At 33.7% G+C, this 21,894-nt stretch overlaps 1 long non-coding RNA gene and 1 pseudogene across 1 annotated transcript; one reads left to right on the top strand and one right to left on the bottom strand.

Moving 5' to 3' along the window:
* Positions 1 to 846: 846 nt before the first annotated feature.
* Positions 847 to 6,620, top strand: LOC133197905 (PR domain-containing protein 11-like; annotated as a pseudogene).
* Positions 6,621 to 15,349: 8,729 nt separating this feature from the next.
* Positions 15,350 to 20,371, bottom strand: LOC133198014 (uncharacterized). The gene is made up of 3 exons (XR_009722488.1): positions 20,354 to 20,371; positions 19,594 to 19,630; positions 15,350 to 15,396 (listed from the first exon to the last, which is right to left on the bottom strand). It is a non-coding gene; the product is annotated as an uncharacterized LOC133198014 (long non-coding RNA).
* Positions 20,372 to 21,894: the final 1,523 nt, after the last annotated feature.

The raw sequence follows: 21,894 nt of genomic DNA, 5'->3' as shown, positions 1-21,894 counted from the left end.
TAATTTATCACGAGGAATGGCTAGATAAAGGGTAGAAAAGTCAAATGTTCTTATGCTATTGATATTTGTAAAGTTTTGAAGATTTTAGATTTCTTTAAAAAATGGACTTTTTTAGAATTCACATTTGACTTACGTATGTTGTAGCACAATACATCAATCAATCATTTTCATGAGAAAATAATATTGCGTAACAAATGGTGTTTACAATATGACCTCAAATCAGTATGTCTTCATCTTACTATTTTAGTGAGGAGTAAGGATAGCGGCTTAGTTGGCTATTTACTGGACCCCGCAATATATCTCCATTTGTAAAGATTTTAATGAATTTTCGAATCCAATATAGGTACGATAAATGAAACTAATTTCCATTGAATGGAATGTTAGAAAAATTCAAAACTGAGTGATTTTGAAGAATTTCATCTTCTAAAAAGGAACTGAGAGTATAGGTTGGATTACCAGGTGTGGAAGTAAAACCGAGTTCTTCTTAAATACAGTTGTAATAATGAGCCTTACGAACAAGTACTTTTTAGTTACAGGCTTTGTCAGCTGGAACGAAATCATATTTTTCAGGTAGTCTTTCTTATTCTTTTATCACTTCCAGTCTACTGAAAACAGAAGGATAGATAGTTCCCATTTTGCCCTTTAATTTTCTTATATCTAACAGAGTACCGACCAGACACAATCTAACACCAGAGCCATCCCATAAAGCGTACCCAGGGGTCGCTTTGCTTTCATTCATGCGTGAAGCCGACTCCGCCATGGTATATTCCAAACATACAGTAGCTGAAATGGCTCATTGTTGATCAGTGGTGATCTGAAGCACGTATTGAATATGTAAGCGACAAAATGGAGGAAGTTAATTAATATTTACATTACAAGGGTTGTTTAAAAACTTCGTGGATACAACGAATTACGGGGAAATTAGTTGACTTTGAGAAATAATGTATAATTTATAAAATGACACTGGATTGATGATAAATACGTGTATACAAAAATCAAATAAGTTAATCTAAAGATTTGAATTTTTAGATTATTTTCATTCTTTCAATGATTTTTATTATTTTTAGATTATCATTGTATCGTAATTAAACACTGAGGGATAGCCAAGTTTGGGGAGAGAGAGGGGGGAGAAAGAAAGAGTGATATATATATTAAAGCTTATTTTTGAATTATTGTAAGATCAAAATTCATGCCTTTCCATCAATTCCTCGCAAAATGCTTTTTTAAAAAAAAAATATACCTTCCAGCATATATAACGTACATCATTCTATTGCATTCACAGGAGCTTTTTAAGATTGCTTAGAAGGAATGGGATGTTGAGACTGAAAAGAAGAACTGTAAGTAATAAGGTTCATTGTCCGCCTGAAAAGAGGGAGAACTCTTACTGGAATAAATTACTATTGTTTCTGTAGAAAATGATTTTAAAAAAAAGCAAAGAAGAATCAATAGAGGGAAAGCGATACTTCAGATTTAAAGCTTATTTCAAATATTGTTGTATGGTTACTGATTGTTACGTTTCATTTGTTCTTACAACGTTAAACGTACATTACCAGCTTTACTTGAATTTTTTACTGACTACTGACGATTGACTTTAAAGCCAACTAACAACTTGTTGTATGACAAACGAGATGATCTTAGCTCTTACAACGACATATCTCCTTATTTATCGAGTATTATCTGCTATCACCATATTTTCTAAACATGAAAAAAAAAGACAGGCTTCTTTTATTTCAAGTTCACTGGGATGAATCGAATCAACATATGAATGAAAGTAACTATTATTAATTGATTATACGTCGTCAATATTTCTGAATATCGAATTGAAGGCCACAACAAGTGCTTTCTTCTTCTCATGTAGAAGTTTTAAATGCTGCTTCATATAGAAACAGGTCGGCTAATAAAAAGATTTAAATAGAAAAAAAAATTGAAAAACGGGGTTGGGGGTTGGGGCATACCCCAAGTGCCTGTGAATAACGGAGCACAATTAGTGCCCACCGAAATTCCAACAGTCTGTTGGCAGATCTGGTCTCCGAAGATATGATAAATTGTTAATGTTCCGTATGAGAACCCTAATTAATTTTACGTCACCTGACAACATTTCACGTATCGCTTCACTCGATCTACATTTCAAACTTCACTACATAAACTACTACACCTCATCCTATCTTCTTCTTTTTTTATTTCACACCTCATTTGACCTGACCTTCATTTCATACCTCACGCGCAAAAAAAAAAAAAAAAAAAAAAAAAAAAAAAAAAAAAAAAACAATAAATAAATAAAAAAAAAAAAAAAATTTCTTTGCGCATAAAAAGTTTCTAATGCAAACGTAATGTATATGTACATGTGTGAATGTTTGTCCATATAGTATTTTCTCTTCAATTAATTTGTCAAAAACGTGTGCACAAATTTAAAATTCGATACTTTTATCCACGTTTATCAATTTCATGGTGAATTTATAATAAATCACTTTCTTAAAATAACTCCATTTTTTTTCAGGTAATACACACTTGATTAAAAAAAAAAAAAAAAAAAAAAAAAAAAAAAAAAAAAAAAAAAAGGATTGATGTAAAAAAAAAAAAGAATCAGTGCTTTATTAGCAAGAGACTTGTTATGGTATTAACAAAACCGATGTTTTTAACACTTTTTGTCAGGATAATACATTTCAAATGAAAATATTATGCTCTGCATACGTAGGACAGTCTTAGTACAATTCTGTACAATTTTTTTTTCTTTGCAGTTTGTGCAGATTACATTAAACACGGTATAAAAATTTCTAAATATAGACACATTCCTAATGCAAAGGTATGCACTTAAACAATAAAATGCTTTCTTTGGTTGTTGGTACGGGCATTAATGTTGCAGCTGATGCAGAGAAAATTCATAATCCGTGTAAGCGTAATTTTTTCTGCAATAGCTGCAACTTTAATTCCCCTACAAACAAACAAAAAAAAAGAAGACATTTTATTGTTCATATTTATAGATGTACAAATAATCCTATAAAGTAGAATTAAATAGATGAAATTGTGTATTATAGGTATGTACGCCATTGTAGGTTTCATTGATGGAACAGCCACTACTCAAGAAATCTGTAGAGGTGATATGCTTAGCGGTGTCTGATAAACGGCAATGGTTTTCTCAAGAAATAAAGGAACTAATATTCAATAGATGTATAAAAAAAAAAAAAAAAAAAAAAAAAAAAAAAAAAAAGGATAATATTCAGTGGATGTAAATAAAGGAGATAATATTCAGTAGATGTAAATGCAACAAAATGACTGGAATCCTATTATAATATGAAACATGCATCATTTAGAATATTTTCACGTTATATTTTACAACTGCCAAAAAAAAAAAAATCATTTTCTAAAGATCTATATATACATCCATACTCCAAAAGGATAACACAGAAAGAAACTACCCCACTCAGACAACTTATGTTGGTTCACTGAAGGGCCCAGAAAGGTGGCTGAATTGTAGATCTCTACCATACGGTTACTTTTCAATAGACTTTCATTCACCTTGCAGTTAACTAAATGGCATAGTTCAATCAAATAAGAAGTTTAAATGACAAGGAGCACACGCCGGGTGTGACCGGTCGGCAGGGGATGCTCACTCATCCATGGCACCTGATCCCACCTCTAATGTCTTAGAGGTCCGTGTTTGCTTTGCTCCTATTTTGTAATGTTTAGTGGACTGTGAGCTTGAATACTATTCTTTATCTCCACATATTTCATCATAAAATTACTTAATTATCTGTCCTTAACCTCTGTTTCATGTCCTTGACATTATCTTGTACATGTAAGATTCCTCTAGGTTCCCTTACACATCAGCGAGCTAACCTTACCTCCTGTATTCTCCATAAAACTTTCGTCACTTCCGGGGGCGGGAATGGGTGCATGGGCGGAGACCTTCGTACCGAAGTTCACGATCCTCGGGGTTTACGAAGGACATATTCACACTGTAAACCGGAAGGATAATTTTTACTCATGGCAGGTAAAATTATCTGAAGAATCATCCAAAATCAAGTATGAAATATCCCATCCAAATACAGGACATTCTATATATTCCCGATATACAATGTTTGAAAAAGAATGTTTTAAAGGAGAACATCTAAAAGGTTGACAACGAAGAGGCTGTTAAAATTAGTACAATAGAAGAAAAACTTAATCTATAATCAATCATTTGTATCGAAGTATCTAATGTTTTGATCTTTCTTGATGATTTGTTAAAGAAAGGTCGGTACAATATATGAATGTTGAACTTATGTTAAAAGTATCAGTTAAAAAAAGAAATTAATTTTTGAGAATTCATGAGGTACATGAACTACAAAGCTTCACGCCTGCATATTTATCATAAAGCGCTAACGCGCTTCATGAAGTATGCCGCTGTGAAGCGTCCTAGTTCATGTCCTGATGATTTTTCAAAAATTATTTTTTTTAACTGATACTTTTAACATAAGTTCAACATTCATATATTGCAAAGACCATTCATTTTTCTAATGACTAACCACATATTTTTGTCATTCAACTATCATTTCTGGGAAAATAATTGCACTATATTTTTTTTTTTAATTTCAATTACTTCACAACGGAAATATTCTAACGCATCCCACGGTAGTTCATGAGAACAGGAACTTTTTTTTCTAATTTGCAAAGTATCTTAAGGAAAAATATTTGGAAATGAAAATAATTTAAATGTTAACTACTGAAAGTTTAGATAGTGTTAAATTCAATCGCATCTTCTGGAGCCTTTCCTGCAAGCCCGGAAAGACACCTTAAATGTTTATGTATTTCATCATGGTATGTAAATATTTTATACACACTGGAGTCCCTTCTGATCTAAGATTTTTTTAAAGGTAGATAAACAGGGGACCGATGGTACCTATAACATAGATGCAGAAGATCCATCCTGTTGTAACTGGTTACGAATTGTGAACTCTCCCGCCAAATATCAGCAAGAAAATGTCATCCCTATAACGTGCGAGGGCATCATCTTCTATATGACGTCACGTAACGTAGAACTGGGTGAAGAGCTTCTGGTCTGGTATGGGGACGGACATGGGAGGTTTTTAGGGTAAACCGTATACATCCGGGTAATTATACAATCTATCACTTCACATATCTTGATTTAATGGGAGATTTTAGGGGTAAACTGTATAATTCCGGGTAATTATGCTAATTATTATATACCTTGATTTATTGGGAGGTGTTTAGGGGTAAACCGTATACATCCGGGTAATTATACTATCTATCATATTACATACCTTGATCGTAGGGGTTAAAAGTATACATAAGGGTAATTATGCTATATATCAAATCACAAACACTTGACATCTTGGAAGGTTTTTAGGTAAACTGTATACATATAGGTAATTATACTATCTATCATATCCAATGCCTTGCTTTCTTAGGAGGTTTTTATGTTAACCGTGTACATCCGGGTAATTATACTATCTATCACATCACATACCTTGATTTCTTGGGAGGTTTTTAGGTTAAACGTGTACATCCGGGTAATTATACTATTTAAACACTATGTTATCTATAACATAAGTTTTTTTTAGGGAGAAACCGCCTACATCCGGGTAATTAATTACTCCTTCATCACATCTTTAAAGTACCTTAACAAACGTTTTATAAACCTTATATTATGATATTTTAATATTTTCTAATTTGCAACTGGGTAGAATAAGAACTGCTTTACCTTTATATATATATATATATATATATATATATATATATATATATATATATATATATATATATATATATATATATATATATATATATATATGTATGTATGTATGCATGTATGTATATGTATAAATGTATAAACTCCTTACATTTTTTTCCCTTTTTTCCCCCTTTTTTTTTGCATTCCACAAATTTGAATTTTAGAACTTTTAGATTACTAACTTCATCTTAAACCTACAAACAGAGATTATTGCAGTGTATGAAATTTTGTTTTTGTTTTTGTTTTTTTTCATTTAAAAGACCATGGTTATGGTTTCTAACACCATCCAACGATACTTATTTTCCTTTGTTCCTCAAGATGAATTTTAGTTATGCCTAGATTGGCTTATGCTTACATGTATCAGAAAATTGTGCTTTTTTACCCAAGTCGCAAATGGGATACTTTCCCTTTGAATATCTGTTGGTTTTCGATACATAAGTTCAATTTTATTGATTTATAAGTTTTTAAAGGGTACAGGGTGTGTAACAACAAACAAATAAATATATGAATGGAGTTTAGAACGTTTATATGTTGTGACACAGATATCGGTATTTCAATAATGATATTTTCCTTGCGTTTTCTGCAGAAGTTGATCTGAATGGCTCTTTTGCATTCCGTGCCAATGTTTTGATATTTGACGACAATGAAAGACTAATTTTTTGATAATTGGACACCTGTGACGTATGAGAACTGGAATCGAGACAACGAGGGTGAGACGACAGTCGACCCTATCTTTGGCCTCCTTTTTACTTATCATAACGACGGTAGGTGGCGCTGGGTTACCTAGAGGAATTACACCTACTATACAGGAACAGACGGACAATACCTTCCCTTCATTTGTGAGGATTCTCTGTTTTATTTGGAGCCGGAAGGGTGTTCTATTACGTAATGTGTCATTTTTTTTAAAATGAAAATAAACTTTTCCAACCATTATATTTTTACCATTGAAAAAATGGCAGTGTTAGACTTGTGAGTAAAAAAAAAATGTAAATAATTGAATTGAACCTTCTTAATTCAATGTAGTATATTTGTCTTCTGGGAAGAGATTTATCCTCAAGTTTTTAAATAAACTATGGATAGCATGTAGACAAAATGTACAATGTGGCATCTCGTTATCTTTCTACTTGTTCATGGAAAACTTACACTCAGATATCTTCTTTCCAAAGAAAAAAAATTACACCAAGTGTTATTATTAATTTTATGCAACCGTAATCGAAGACTCGGGGACATATATGTTTTGCTTTGACCGTCCTTCCGTCAGTCTGTCTCTCTGTTGGTCATTTATCTGTTTGTCTGTTAGTCCGTAAAAAAACACTTTAACCTTACCCATAACTTTTGATTGGTTTGAGGTATGGCTTTTATTTTTTCAGGTGTATTTCGTGTGAAAAGACCTTTCCTAGAGTATAAATATGTTTGACATTTTGAACTTGATCTTGGAGTTTGACCCACTTAAAATAATTAACCTTGGACATCTCTATTAAACGATTAAATCAGGTAATTGTATGCTCCAAATGTTTTTTCTTTTGACAAGACCTTCTCTTGGGTACCAACAATTTTTTACCCTTTGACCTTGACCTTATGAGTTTGACCTACTTTAAAAAAAACTTTAACATTGGTTGTAATTTCTGAACGGTTAATGCATTGGTCTTTAATACCATAAATGTATTATATTTTGCGCATACTATATTTAGCGGAAATAGTTTTTCAACAAGTTAGCGTAAATTTGATTTAGCGCATTTTGAATGCATTTTTGAACATATATACACAAGATCTTTAAAGATGTACTTGATTTAGTGGAAGCTGCTTTCCGCGAAAGGTGCTAAATAGAATACCCCACCAAATGTGATACGTTTTCAGTATTTCACAGCTTTATTTCTTGTGGCAAGCGTTTTTCTCGCATACAAACAATTTTTTACCCTTTGATCTTGACCTCAGACTTTGACATACTTTTAAAAACTTCGGTCATAACTTTTTAATGACTCATTCTAAAACTTTCACATTTAATCTGTGTATTTCTTCTGAAATTCATTTGTGTACTATTAATTTTGGCCTTTTGGTCTTGACAAGTTTTGACTTACTTTTGAAAATCTTTAACATTGGCCATAATTATTGAACTATTGGTGCTTTCATAGCTTTTAGATTTCAAAGGTGAACTCATTGTGACAAGACCATTTTTTGAGTACCAACAATGATGATCTCTTGACCTTGACCTTAGAGTTTGACTTGCAAATGACAACCTTCGGCATAAGCGGCCATACGAGGGCATCATTGTTTCCCCAAAACATCTTGTTGTTTTAACATCAGCTGCTAAAAAAAACTTTTTCTCTTCATTGGACTACAAGTTCCAAACTGCAGTCTATGACATTTTTGGAAATATGTATCATACTCCATACACCGCATAATAGAGAATGAATTGTCTTAACACACACTTAAGCATTGAATCATTTTTTTTAAAGATGTTGTATCATAATATTAACGGAGTGTGCAAACAAATTGAGAAACGTGCGCAAGCGCGTTATAAAAATTTGTTTGCACACACCGTTGCAGATTCGAGACTACATCTTTCAAAAAAATAATGATTCAATGCTTATATATACTTTTTTTTAACTCCTTGCCTTGCTTTTCTTTTAAATATTTGTGTTATCCCTCGGGTAATTACAATTTATGGAAGTAAACGTGAATTTTGATTTTCGCTTATGACATTGCACTTACACTGCGTTGAACTTTTGTGACGTCAAAATAAAATGCCTACTATAACCTTTTGCGCCCCCCCCCCCCCTCCCGCCTTTGTTATTGTGTTTTGAATGCGTAGCTATCAACACATTTTATAAGCAAAATACTTGTGAAATGTAAATATATCTATCTGTGTTCCAACTCGAACAAAAATTACAGTTTCGATATAAGTCTTCGATGACGGATCTTGTACATTCAAGAGCGGTAAATTCTAATTTTTATTCTTTTTAAATGATTATCTGCAATAAAAGATATTTATCTTCAGAAAATGTGATGTTTTGACTTTAACCTCATAACATACCCTTGCTAAAAAGTTAGACCTGTGAGGTATACGAACCTGGCATCATTGCGTTTCTTGCAAGAACAATTTAAGCCAAATAAAGGTATTAATGGCATAATTCAATTTGTTAAAAAAAAAAAAAAAAAAAAAAAAAAAAAAAAAAACAAGAGGCCCAGGGGCCACATCGCTCACCTGAGCACTATGACTAGGAAAAAGCAGAAATCACTTCAATCTTGAAAGGTTGAAAAGTTTAAATATAAAAGTGGGGGGGGGGTCATGAATTGAACAAATTTGAATCTACATTATCTGAGGATGCTTCCATTTAAATATGACCAATCATGGCTTTGGTGTTCTTGAGTAGAAGATTTTTAAAGATTTAACCTATGTATTCCTATGTAAAACTTTTATCACCCATTGTGGCCCCACCCGACCCCCAGGGGTCATGTTTGAACAAACTAGAATGTACACTATCTAAGAATGCTTCCATATAAATATGACCAATCATGGCTTTGCTATTCTTAACAAATTGTTTTTTTTAAAGATTTTTACTATGTGTTCCAATGTAAAACTTTGATTGCCCATTGTGGCCCCACCCGACCCCCAGGGGTCATGATTCGAACAAATTTGTATGTACACTATCTGAGGATGCTACCATATAAATATGACCAATCATGGCTTTGCTATTCTTAACAAATTGTTTTTTTTAGAATTTTTACTATGTGTTCCTATATAAAACTTTGATCGCCCATTGTGGCCCCACCCGACCCCCGCGGGTCATGATTTGAACAAATTTGAATGTACACTATCTGAGGATGCTACCATATAAATAGGACCAATCATTGCTTTGCTGTTCTTGAGAAGAAGATTTTTACTATGTGTTCCTATGTAAAACTTTGATCGCCCATTGTGGCCCCACCCGACCCCCGCGGGTCATGAGTTGAATAAATTTGAATCTACACTATCTGAGGATACTTCCCTGTAAATATGACCAATCATGGCTTTGCTGTTCTTGAGAAGAAGATTTTTAAAGATTTTTCCTATATATTCCTATTTAAAACTTTGATCGCCCATTGTGGTCCCACCCGACCCCCGGGGGTCATGAGTTGAACAAACTTGAATCTACACTACCTGAGGATGCTACCATATAAATATGACCAATCATGGCTTTGCTGTTCTTGAGAAGAAGATTTTTAAAGATTTTCCTATATATTCCTATTTAAAACTTTGATCGCCCATTGTGGTCCCACCCGACCCCCGCGGGGTCATGAGTTGAACAAACTTGAATCTACACTACCTGAGGATGCTACCATATAAATATGACCAATCATGGCTTTGCTGTTCTTGAGAAGAAGATTTTTACTATGTGTTCCAATGTAAAACTTTGATTGCCCATTGTGGCCCCACCCGACCCCCAGGGGTCATGATTCGAACAAATTTGTATGTACACTATCTGAGGATGCCACCATATAAATATGACCAATCATGGCTTTGCTATTCTTAACAAATTGTTTTTTTTAGAATTTTTACTATGTGTTCCTATATAAAACTTTGATCGCCCATTGTGGCCCCACCCGACCCCCGCGGGTCATGATTTGAACAAATTTGAATGTACACTATCTGAGGATGCTACCACATAAATAGGACCAATCATGGCTTTGCTGTTCTTGAGAAGAAGATTTTTACTATGTGTTCCTATGTAAAACTTTGATCGCCCATTGTGGCCCCACCCGACCCCCGGGGGTCATGAGTTGAATAAATTTGAATCTACACTATCTGAGGATACTTCCATGTAAATATGACCAATCATGGCTTTGCTGTTCTTGAGAAGAAGATTTTTAAAGATTTTTCCTATATATTCCTATTTAAAACTTTGATCGCCCATTGTGGTCCCACCCGACCCCCGGGGGTCATGAGTTGAACAAACTTGAATCTACACTACCTGAGGATGCTACCATATAAATATGACCAATCATGGCTTTGCTGTTCTTGAGAAGAAGATTTTTACTATGTGTTCCAATGTAAAACTTTGATCGCCCATTGTGGTCCCACCCGACCCCCGCGGGGTCATGAGTTGAACAAACTTGAATCTACACTACCTGAGGATGCTACCATATAAATATGACCAATGATGGCTTTGTTGTTCTTGAGAAGAGGATTTTTAAAGATTTTTCCTATATATTCCTATGCAAAACTTTGATCGCCCATTGTGGCCCCACCCGACCCCCGGGGGTCATGATTTGAACAAACTTGAATCTACACTACCTGAGGATGCTTCCAAGTAAATATGACCAATCATGGCTTTGCTGTTCTTGAGAAGAAGATTTTTGAAGATTTTTCCTATATATTCCTATATAAAACTTTGATCGCCCATTGTGGCCCCACCCGACCCCCGGGGGTCATGATTTGAACAAACTTGAATCTACACTATCTGAGGATGCTACCATATAAATATGACTAATTATAGTTTTGCTGTTCTTGAGAAGAAGATTTTTAAAGATTTTTCCTGTATATTTCCTATGTAAAACTTTGATCGCCCATTGCGGCCCCACCCTACCCCCGGGGGTCATGATTTGAACAAACTTGAATCTACACTACCTGAGGATGCTTCCACATAAGTTTCATGTTTTCAAGCACAGTGGTTCTTGAGAAGAAGATTTTTTAATGATGCCATTAATTTTTCACGAATTCTTAATTATCTCCCCTTGGAAGAAGGCGTGGCCCTTCATTTGAACAAACTTGAATCCCCTTTACCCAAGGATACTTTGTGGCAAGTTTGGTTGAAATTGGCCCAGTGGTTCTTGAGAAGAAGTCGAAAATGTGAAAAGTTTACAGACGGACAGACGGACAGACAGACGGACAGACGGACAGACATACATTAGGTTATATATTGGGTACGTCAAGTCCAAGTCTTCTTGGATATTGCTTATTGGATATAAAAAAAGTGTACATACGAGAGAGCATTCTTTGGGTAGTAACTGTTTAAATCTTATTGGGTATAAATGCTTATGTCCAAAACTTTATTGAGATTTTTCTTATAATTCTTGATTCAAACCAAATTTGTGGTTGTTTAATTGTTTGCAGATAAATTAAGACAAGACTGTAAACCTTTGATTTGGAACACACTTTTTTCATACTATCTGTGAAATAGCTTTTTTGAGAAGTAAATATTGTTAGCATCCACATTATTACTGGCAAATTAAGATATATATTTAAAAATACCTCATACTGGAATGTGTTTACCTAAATGCAATACACATACGAAGACAACCCAACACATCTCAGACACCTGTTTAACCCTTCTTGGATACTAAAAACAAGCATTTGATGAGAAACCCAACAAGTCTTTTGAATCATGTCTGATTCCTATTGGATACATATAAACTTGTATTAGAATAGAAGCCAACAGGTATTGGACACCTGTCCAACTCCTCTTGGATACCTACATCCCTTAACAACATATACAACCCAACAGGTATGGACACCTGTCCAATTCCTCTTGGATACCTGCATCCCTTCATCAGAATACAACCCAACAGGTAATGGACACCTGTCCATCTCTTGGATACCTACATTCTACCCAACAGGTATTGGACACTTGTCCAATTCTTCTTGGGTTAATGAAATCCTTTCATCACAATACTACCCAACAGGTATTGGACACCTGTTCAACTCTTCTTGGATACCTACATTCCATCCAACAGGTATTGGACACTTGTCCAATTCTTCTTGGGTTAATGAAATCCTTTCATCACAATACTACCCAACAGGTATTGGACACCTGTTCAACTCTTCTTGGATACCTACATTCCATCCAACAGGTATTGGACACTTGTCCAATTCTTCTTGGGTTAATGAAATCCTTTCATCACAATACAACCCAACAGGTATTGGACACCTCTCAAACTCCTCTTGGATACCTACATTCCACCCAAAAGGTATTGGACACTTGTCTAACTCCTCTTGGTTATCTGCATCCCTTCTCTTAGAATACAACCCAACAGGTAATGGACACTCGTCCAATTCTTCTTGGGTTACTTGAATCCCTTCTTCAGAATACAACCCAACAGGTATTGACACCTGTCCAACTCCTCTTGGATACCTACATTCCATACAACAAGGAAATGACACTTGTCCAATTTTTCTTGGGTTACTTGAATCCCTTCATCATAATACAACCCAACAGGCATTGGACATCTGTCCAACTCCTCCTGGATACCTACATTCCACCCAACAGGTATTGGACACTTGTCCAATTCTTCTTGGGTTAATAAAATCCTTTCATCTTAATACAACCCAACAGGTATTGGACACCTGTCCAACTCCTCTTGGTTATCTGCATCCCTTCCTTAGAATACAACCCAACAGGTAATAGACACTTGTCCAATTCTTCTTGGGTTAATTAAATCCTTTCATCACAATATATCCCAACAGGTATTGGACACCTGTCCAACTCCTCTTGGATACCTACATTCCACCCAACAGGGTAATGGACACTTGTCCAATTCTTCTTGGGTTACTTGAATCCCTTCATAAGAATATAACCCAACAGGTATTAGACACCTGTCCAACTCCTCTTGGATACCTACATTCCATACAAAGGAAATGACACTTGTCCAATTTTTCTTGGGTTACTTGAATCCCTTCATCAGAATACAGCCCAACAGGCATTGGACATCTGTCCAACTCCTCCTGAATACCTACATTCCACCCAACAGGTATTGGACACTTGTCCAATTCTTCTTGGGTTAATAAAATCCTTTCATCTTAATACACCCAACAGGTATTGGACACCTGTCCAACTCCTCTTGGTTATCTGCATCCCTTCCTTAAAATACAACCCAACAGGTAATAGACACTTGTCCAATTCTTCTTGGGTTAATTAAATCCTTTCATCACAATATATCCCAACAGGTATTGGACACCTGTCCAACTCCTCTTGGATACCTACATTCCACCCAACAGGGTAATGGACACTTGTTCAATTCTTCTTGGGTTACTTGAATCCCTTCATAAGAATATAACCCAACAGGTATTGGACACCTGTCCAACTCCTCTTGGTTATCTGCATCTCTTCCTTAGAATACAACCAAACCTGCATTAGAGTGCAACCCAATAGGTATAAGACATCTGTCTATCCCTTGTTGAATACATATTTATCTGCATAAGTATACCACAGTCTAAAACTTCTTGAATACTGGAATCCTAACATTCTAAACTGGTTCAGAAAGTTTTCAAAATATATTTTACAAATGATAGGACAAGATATAAGCATTCTGCATCATAACTATTTGGCCGTTAATGCAAATGAAGCCAATTTTCTAAGCATGGTTGTGAAATTTGAATATTGCAACTTGGCAGTAACTCAATAAATCTAAAGCAACATAATGAAAAGATTTCTTCCCAAACCTTTACTTTATCTACCATGTAGTATCTGTAAATACCAACCAATTAAGAAATAGTCTCTTTTTTTACATTTAACTTCGAAACACAGAACAGATTTTACTTAAACATTGCCAGGTAGATATGTTAAAGGTACATAGACACAGTTCATATTGCCATTTTGTTTATAATTTTAAATTTCTAATTTAGTTTTAAAAAAAATTCAGTTTCATGATTTGAACTTGCAGGAATTCTTAAAATTCAGTGACAACAATATTCTTCATAACATTACATCAAACACCTGCATTTTTAAACATGGCACAAGGTCTGTTATTGTTTTTGTTTACTTTTTGCTAACTTTGCACACATCACTGCACACTTACTGACAACACTGGTGAATCGTTTTTTGCTTTCTACATTTTTATTCTCACTTTTCTTGATTACAGTTTTAATATGTCCTATTGATATGCCACAGAATTTCCACTTTTTTAAATACTAAGGATGAATTTTAGTTTGAGAAAATGCAAGAATGTACAGCAATCATACACACCCAAAATTCATTCTTTTATAATTTTATGATAAATGAAGTTTTATAACACGCTTTAATAATGTCAGTCTTCCTGGAGTGGTGTTTGTGTTCAAACATTCTCTGAAATATTCATGCACCTCCTTCAGTTTTGCCTCCATCCACTTTATTCATGCTGCAATTAGATCATCAGTACACATTTGTATTTGACTCTTGATTCAACTTCAAAGTGTTATCAGACGCTGGATGGGAACCAAATAGCAATAGGTCTCCTATGTGAGTCAAATGACCTAAAAAACAGTAAAATTATGCAAAAATGAAGGGGACCAATTAGACTTACTTAAATATTCTATTCAAGTGGAATAAAATGGAAATTTTCACTCAATTAATGTAATCAATCAAGATTTATATAATACAAAGTTTTAAATAAATGACATTTTCATCCCCATCCAAAGACTGATATAATTAAATAGGAGTATAGTATTCATAACATTTCATATTTACAGGCAATTCAATTTATAATAAGCTCTTTAAAAATTCAACATCTTTACCTTCCAGTGTGATATATGTCAATTTTCTGCAAGCATTTTTCACAGTCAGGCCATACACTGTTAACAGCACAAGTTTGGAAATGTCCACAGGCTCAATGACCCCCGGGATCTGCCTATAATGTATTTTATGGACGTCTACTGTATGATCCAAGTGATTTGTCAGCCATTGTTGTTGTTGGGGTGATATGTCAAATACCTGAAAACACAAAAGCAGTCTCATTAAGATTCTAGAAACTATTGTACATACTATATTTTCAAGTAAAGAAATTTATCAGTCAAACAACTATTTGAATTCCTGAGCTATATGTTTATTATGTAGACTGAAGTGTATCAAGCTATTAATAAATACCGTTAATCTGGAAATTTTTACTTTTTTTTGGTTACGTTTTTATTTTTGCGAATCTGGATCAAAAGAGTGTTGATTAATTTTTACGTTTAAAATTTTTGCGAATCGTCATTTGAACAAAGATATAAAAAGCTCTTAAAATTTTCTTAAACGTTTGTAAGTTACGCATGTACATACAATAAATTACGAATAAACATACAATATTAAACTATGCCAACGTTCAATAAAGAGATAAAATAATTAGAAAACATAAATCATCCAAAGTGTTGAAAGTTTTCATAACATTTTCATAAATCACACATGTACATAAAATATATATAACAATGTAATCTTTAAGTAATCTTTAGATAAAAACATTTAAGAAATAAATAACAAGTTTAAAAACTTCTCTGGGAAATGAAGTGGGTCGGTCACGTGATCAAATCCTGTGAAGGCCGAAGGCCTTCTCAGAAGATTTGATCACGTACCAACCCACTTCATTTCTCAGTGAAGTTTTTAAACTTGTTATTTATTACTTATATATACATTTGAGACGGACGATTGAATATAATCGAATATAAATATTGCACTAACTGCTCGCCGTAGATTTTGACAAATTACGCAAGGTGTAAATCGGCTTGAAAAGCGGTTACGCTTCAAATTCATCCGGCAAAGGATTCTGTTTTGAAGGGTATATTCTGTGAAAGGCTACATGTGATCAATTATAGTGAGCATATTGGTGTCTGGGAATTTTTGTGTTCATGAGAACGGTCGGAGAAACCATATGCGATGTTTAAAAAAACACAAGAAACACGTCCGATGTTTGATAATAAAAAGTTGGAGGAATTTCGGTCTGGAAGGGAAGGATGAAGACACATGTCCGGACCAGTTAACTTGAAATCAAGTATAAAATTTGATCAGAAACATAAAATCTACGATTTTAGTAAGGCATATTTATTATGATGTTGACACGGATACCCTGGCGACAGCTTACATTGTTAAGACAACGATCTCGATGATGGAGGTGTGCCTACCGAACTTCCGAAGTGTTTGTCTACTGTTTGTGGCGTGAGTGCATTACAATGTAATTTTCAAACAGATTTTCAAATTTATTGTGAGTAAAGTTTAATGAAAAAAAATTTATAGCATTCAGGGGTCTACAAGAAAAATAAGGATAAACGTTGAGACTATGCAGCTCAGACATGAAACTTTTAACACGTAGTTTTCTATTGTCTATGTAAAATCGATCAAGAACTGTATTAAATACTCGTTTACATTGTAAATAAAATGGTTATTATTTTACTTGCGTATTTTGTACATTTTTATACATGAAAAGCATGCTGTTTTGCTAAGTAGTGTAAGTCTTTTTAAGTAAATATTACTGCACTGTGTGAATAGGTCACGTAATGACCTATGACCTTCGAAAAACTTCATACAGATATGAAGATATTTGCTCTCTATATGTTTATTTAATAGAGAGATACCACAAATGTATATATTTTTTGTTGTTGATTTATTTTTCAGAAAAATATTTTTGCGAATGCAATACATGCGCAAATTTGCTAAAAATTTATCTACAGCAAAAATTTCCAGATTTACGGTATACTAGTCTTAACTGGTCAGCAAAGTTGACTTTTAAATCAACAAAAAAACAATTACTGTGTAGAATCCACAAAGAAACAATCTTGTCAAGTTCCTGTCCAGTTTGGTTCAATTTGCCCAATGGCTCACAATAGGATTGAAAAGTTAAAATTTACAGACAAGATGGACCATGGTGTACATTAAATTTTATTCATTAGATTAAGTTTCTCAGTAATACAACTTAATAATTAGTGTATTTGATATTGTTATTTTATTTTGTTGCTTTACTATTGTTTGTCCTGTTTACAAAAACAAACACAGCAATAGGTCGCCAAACCATAATGCACATAACGCAACTAAATTTCTGAAAGTCTAGGAAAACAGCTGATAAAAATAAATGGCTTTTTGTTGATCAAAAATTTCGGTCCGGCAGAAATTCATTTGGCCCTGTGAAATGCATCAGACTGTCGGTCCGAATGTCCAGTGTTAATTATTTTTTCAAGAACACTGAGCAATTTAGTTGATTTTCAATGATTTCTACAAAAGTGGGCAGATTTTTTCTGACCACAGTCAGAAAAAGCAAAATTTGAACCAGATGGAAAAAGCTACATGCACAGTATTCTTCATACACAAGTCTATTAAAGTACATGTCATTAAATACATTACATGCAAGCACTCTGAAATACATCTTGTTTTTGTTCTGTTTTAACTTCCATTTCTGGTAAATTTCATGTTTATAAATAGTCTATGTACTCAAATTTTGCTATGAAGATGACTACTGCTATACATAAAAACTTGACAGAACACTCATAATGACCATAGAAAACATTAGTTTATTTAAAAAAAAAAATTGTATGCAACCTCATGAATGTTTATTACCATTTTAAATTTTTACCATTTCTAATTTCAGACTTTTTAAATTCCCTCAGTCACAATTCTATGTCAAGTTCGGAAAAAAAGCCAAGGCTTCCAAGTAGACTGGGATAAACTCATCCACATTTGTGGAATTACATGAATGAATATCCTAAATATCTTTTCATAACCTAAAATTGGAAAATGTTCATTCCTTTCTTATCCCAAATAGATTTCTTGAATTGATAAGAAATGAATACTGTAAAATCTAACAGAAAGTATTTTTTGAGACTGAAAGAAAATGGTAAGAGAATGTAATTGATAGGGTATTCTGTCATGTAACATGTGTAATTGTACCTTTTAAAATTAACTAGTTGAAATCCCGTGCAAGCGCGGGGAATTGAATTTATACCACTACCGACAGAAAAATTCCAATAATATATATTGTAGTTTCTACCGACAGCCTACAGGCTTATAGCAGGAAAAAATACTTTGTTCAAAATTCTGCAGTTAGTTTTGGAGCAGAAGTAGATGTACGTCTCCACCCCCCTTCTCTCTCTTTCTCATTGTGAAAACTTGAAAAAATAACAATTTCATTTATTGACGTTTATTATGAAACTTGTTATACTATGTAATGGATATTGTACTTCAGATGCTCTTATTTCGTCAAGGATAGCAGCAGCGAATTTGCACATTTTACTAATAGATTGATTTTTTTTTTTTACATAAGCTTTTAATGCCTTATGAATAGGCCAAGTATTTGATACAAAAGACTGTATACAGAAAAAAAAACCCCTGAAATATATTGATTAAAGCACAAAATTTAACAACTTTACTTGTATTTAAACAATACCTAATATTCATTTATTAATTTCATTTTCTTTTTTCACGTAAGCAAGTTTATTTCGAAGTACAAATTGTACTTCGGGTTTATTGCCACGATGCTCTCAGTGAGAAGTATACAAATTTTACCGATAAATTTATTAGGAAAACCTACCAGGTACTAATAGTCTTTAGATACATTGTCATAAATATATTCACAACTTATAGCGTCATCGATGATTTACCATTATTTCAATGACCATTCACACAAAAGCTTTTTTATGCTCATACAGCTATAATCGCCTTCTTTTTCTTTTTTAGCAACGGGCTTGATGCTATATGATATTCTAGAAGTTTCTGTCAATATTAAGATCGGTGAATGCGAAAATAATTTGCACATTTCCCTTTTTCATCGGTTATCACAACTTATTTCTTTCATATTATTTAAATCAAGTTTTGATTGAATAATTCAGTGATGACGTTTTATGGAATAAATAAACGATTGCTTGTTGTCAGTTTCATTAAAAATTGCCAGTTACTTAGATCCGCCAACCGGAACCGCCACCGTATTCACCTTTTTGCTATTTCATGGTTGTTTATAGAAAATGAAAGTAGAATTTTAATCTAATGTACGATATTTACTATGCGAGTGAAATCTAAATATAGTTTACGTACACCACCTCATATCTAGAGTATTCATAGAGGAGTAAGTAAGAAGTCTGGTGCAGCCATTTCGGAGTTTACTTGCAAAATTTATTAATTTATAAGTATAAATAGTGTGAATTTTATGTGCAACACATTAAGTGCACTTACCTTGGCATATCTCTACATCATTTGGTAATTGATCCACCTGTGTAATGGTAAAATAAGAAATTTATCTCTACATTTTTAGATAAACCTTACTACATAACATGCAGAAGCCCTGTCATTATTTTTCTTTTAAGAAAAAAAAACACCTACCTTAATAGGTAAGGGTATATTTTTTCTTCATTAAAAGAAAAGTAATAACTTCAGCCAGTCAGGTGCCTGTGATTGCATGATGGGAATATGTTAGGTATGTTGTGAAATGTAGAGAGGCTGTGTGCCAAATCTTCACTAATTATACAGCAATTTTTATTTTCTTACATATCAGATGTGATTAACTTATATACAGTTATCTAGTTATTGTCAATTACCTCCATCTATCATCATCTCCGCTATCTTTACACTACATAAAACGATACCTAACAATTTATGGACAAACGATTGTCAAAATTTTTTTACCTTCTCCTATATACCTCGTCAAAACATACAAAAGTTTATTATTATATAAAATTTAATGATTAACACTTCTGATTTATCAAAGATTATGTGTACGTTAGTTTTCTAAATGCAGCTCGCGCCATATAAAGTCGATGAAGACAGAGGAAATTCCAAATACATACAAGTATCATTTAAATTAGTTGTTCTGATACTTATCCTACTGTTGTACACATTTACGTAAAAAATAGTACATTTTAATCAATTTTACATTTAAATCAAATTTACCTAAGCAAGACATCTATCAATGGGTAAATAAATCGAAGAAACTTACTTTTGCTCTTGTTGAGTTTACCTCGAGCGCTTCTTAATCGCCATATTTTTTGGTCAAAACAAAACGCCGCAAAGATCAAGACTAACGGAAGTTGATTTTCGGAACTCTCGGGGGTTACTTATGTTAAATTTAGCGTTCCGAGTGTAAAACCGAGATCGAAATACGGTGAGTCCGTAGAAACAACTTTTTCAGACATTTTTTTGGACAAGTCATCGTGTCCAAGTCGTGTTGGGTACTAACCGGCAAATACCCAATTAAGGCATTTTAAGTAAATTTAGCGACACTTCTTATTGGGTATACCCAATTAGCAAAAAGTACCCAATAAGTACCAATTGAGTATAAAAAGAACCCAATAAATGCACTCTCGTAAACACGGACAGACGGACAGACGGACTACAGACAAAATGTGATCAGAAAAGCTCACTTGAGCCTTCGGCTCAGGTGAGCTAAAAAAAAAAAAAACATGAAGTACGTCTGACGTCAAAGATTTAGCTCATTTTTTCCCTTAAAATAAAAATGGAACGAAATATTTCTAAATTCCAATTTATTACAACACATATTATGTACAGTTTTAACTTGGTACATTTGGTAAGGAAAATTGATAAAACTTTATTGCTTCAGCAAATAGTTCAACCACAAAATCCCCTCAAAACACAATCCTTTACCAATTTTCTCTCTTAACATTATTTAAAAAAAAAAAAAAAGAATAGAATCCCATGATGAATTGGTGGTTCTCGTCAGTTTGAGGCCTGGTCTTTCAATTTTGAATGTTCATCTGTTGAAAATAAAAGAATTAAATGATGTTTCAGAAAAATAGAAGGATATGTTTTACACCTCTTACGAATTTTCTAATAACCGTTTGATATGTTGAAGGAAATACCAAAGAGAAAATACGAGTTTTTAAGATTGAGTGTTGTTTACCTAGTGTCGTTTGATCATCATCCTGGTCCCCCTGATAGTTGATCCACTCACTACTGTAGGATGCCATGGAGAGGACCAGTCTGCCGAGGACCAGGGTCCATTAAGGAAGGCCTGGTGACAGTAGTTAAACCACCAGCCTCCTCTAAAGTAAGCAGCACAGTGACCTCCCCAGGAACTTTCACTATTCCTGTCGTTATCTCTGTCTTGTGTACTGAATGACACATTCCCCGAGTATAACATGCTGTCACCTGTACAGAAAATACATCACAGAGATAATTGATTGATTTATTTAAGAATTGAATCAATATTTTATGCAAGATATAGTCTCATAACTGCAACGGCGTGTGCAAACAAATTGTGTATCGCGCGTTAGCGCTTATATTTATATTTTTAACTCCTTGCCTTGATTGCAAATTTGATTCAGATTTCAAAATCCCTGTATTATCCTTAGGGTATGTTACAATTAATGGAAGAGACATTGCAACAGCTTCTGTTCAATGTTAGTGTGAATTTTGATTTTAATTTTCACTTATGACGTAGCATTTCCACAACATTTGTGACGTCAAAATAAAACGCATTCTTAAAGCTTTTGACCCCCAGCCCGTGTTATGGTGTTCTGA

This window comes from Saccostrea echinata, unplaced genomic scaffold (assembly GCF_033153115.1).
Source record: "Saccostrea echinata isolate AGI-Se365-2 ecotype Australia unplaced genomic scaffold, CSIRO_AGI_Sech_v1 ptg000032l, whole genome shotgun sequence".
In the NCBI taxonomy this organism is placed as follows: domain Eukaryota; kingdom Metazoa; phylum Mollusca; class Bivalvia; order Ostreida; family Ostreidae; genus Saccostrea; species Saccostrea echinata.
Note: the sequence above shows the minus strand (reverse complement) of the source record. Positions and strands in the feature narration are given on the sequence as shown.